Source organism: Primulina eburnea, chromosome 12 (assembly GCF_022965805.1).
Source record: "Primulina eburnea isolate SZY01 chromosome 12, ASM2296580v1, whole genome shotgun sequence".
Lineage (NCBI taxonomy): Eukaryota > Viridiplantae > Streptophyta > Magnoliopsida > Lamiales > Gesneriaceae > Primulina > Primulina eburnea.
The window spans coordinates 33,100,646-33,102,966 of NC_133112.1; the positions used below are offsets into that span (position 1 = coordinate 33,100,646).

The following is a 2,321-nucleotide window of genomic DNA, read 5'->3' on the forward strand; positions in this document are numbered from 1 at the left end:
GGACTCCCACTTGATTCACCGGTGCCTCATCTTGCACATAAAAGGGATTTCCATCTTGACAGTCTTTCACATAGTGTTCCCCTCCACACTTCTCACAGAATATCTCTTGAAGACGCATAGCCGTGCCACCCACGTTCAAGCCGTCTATTTTCCTGTTTAAAGCGTCAAGTTCTGCAGTAATAACAGAAAAATCAGTTACCTGGTGAACTCCGGCACTTCTCCGCTGGTTGCTCCTGTCAGATTGAGGATGATAGCTGCTAGCAGCCATCTCCTCCAACAACTCATATCCTTCTTCCGCAGTCTTCCTCAAAAGGTTCCCACACGCAGCAGCATCTATCATAGTACGGTTAGGAGTAAGCAAACCGTAATAAAAGGTTTGAACGACTAACCCAAGTGGCAACTCATGATGTGGGCATCTTCGTAATAGATCTTTGAAACTCTCACACGCCTCATATAGTGACTCTTGATCGAACTGAGCAAATGTTGTGATGTATGCCCGCAGCTTCATGGTCTTCGATGGAGGAAAGTATTTGATGAGAAACGCCTTTGCCATGTCCTCCCATGTAGCTATCGAACCTACAGGTAAACAGTTCAACCAAGCTTTAGCTTTATCACGCAAAGAGAAAGGAAATAAACGCAGTCTAACAGCATCATCAGAAACTCCATTAAATTTAAAAGTATCGCAAATCTCAAGAAAATCTGCGATGTGTGTGTTTGGATCGTCCACAGCAGTTCCTCCATATTGGACGGTGTTCTGAATCATCTGGATAATGGCTGGTTTGATTTCGAATTGGTTTGCCCGCACAATCGGCCTCACAATGCTGGGGCGTGCACCATCCAAAGAAGGCTGGGCATACTCTAACATGGGTATGCGGCGTGGCATCTCAATTCGTCTCTCGTTTTGGCGCTCCGCCTCCTGCTCTTGTTCGTGGCTCTCCATTAGTTTCTTAAGTCTTTGCTGTTGTCTTCGCCTGCGGAAAGTCCTTTCAATTTCAGGGTCACACTCAAGCTCCAAGTCAAGTGACTTTGGCATGCACCAGAAGAGATATCTGAATTAAAATATGGAGTGTTAGTTCAATAAAAATAAAATACACTAAAGGAAATAACTAAAAATATAATTGTAGATTAACAGTCCCCGGCAACGGCACCAAAAACTTGATCGAGCAAAACTTGCACTATGAATTCCCCAAGAAAATATGATTTTGTATGCTCAAAATGTAATCGCAAGTGCACGATGTCAAGTAATAGTATAGTGTATATGAATACGAGTATCGTTCCACTGGAGACTGTCTTTAACAATTATTATTTTAGTTATTAAAACTTTAGCGACGAAATTTGATTGTTTGTTTTATGACTAATAAAATTCAAGAAAATTTAAATAAACAAGCTCAAAGTTTAAATGATGAAATATGAATGCTAAATCAATGGATTAAACTTCAAATGATAAAAGAATTTGTTGGGAATTCTGGTTCACCTACCCCTTATTAATTAATTAATTCGTTCGATTGTGTTCTACGCTTTCGACAGGATTTCCTATTCACTTGAACACACTCTCTCGAGCTATGCCAAACTAATTCACTCAATGAAGTAATTAAATGTCTTTAATTATTTATCAAGAATGAACCGCATTTCGATTGATGAAATCCCCTAGTTTTCGACCCTAAGGACTATGACTATCGGCACGTATCCAATTTCATATGTCTATGCAAATTGTAGATCCGCAGATTATACTACTCGATCCTATCACTAGTTATTCTCTCGAACTCACTCGTGATATAAAATTGTCGTAAAAGTTAGCTACGCTCAAACGACACAATAAAAATCGTAGTACAATCAAGAATAAAGCACAACTCAAAATATAAATTAATCAACTAAAAGTTTGGGATAGGATCCCCTTTAATCCCAACAAATATGAAAATTAGCTACTAGAATTCATAATGAAAATAAGAAAAACAATATTTAAACAACGGAAAATAAACTAGAAATACGAGCCGTGACGAAATCTGCGAAGAACGATGCCCGGAAACCGTCGAATCTTCAATCCAAGTGCAAAGGCTCTCCAAAAACTCCTTGTGCTCCTGCAAATCCGTCTAAATAATGCTCAAAAGTCGACCAATCCCCCTTTCCATTCCAGCCATCCTTCCAACTAAGGTAAGAAATCGAGCATGAAATCTTGCCAAAAATAGGTGGCGCTCGGGCGGTAGAAAATTACCGCTCGAGCGCCACACCTTCTGTGAATCTCCTTGAGAAGTACAGCATTCGCGCTCGGGCGGTAGAAAACTACCTCTCGAGCGCCGACCTTTCTGTCGAAGTGCTTGGGG

At 40.5% G+C, this 2,321-nt stretch overlaps 1 non-coding gene across 1 annotated transcript; it reads left to right on the forward strand.

Annotated features, from left to right (window-relative positions):
• Window positions 1–398: 398 nt before the first annotated feature.
• Window positions 399–504, forward strand: LOC140808534 (small nucleolar RNA R71). The gene has a single exon (XR_012112954.1). It is a non-coding gene; the product is annotated as a small nucleolar RNA R71 (small nucleolar RNA).
• The last annotated feature ends 1,817 nt before the right edge of the window (window positions 505–2,321 follow it).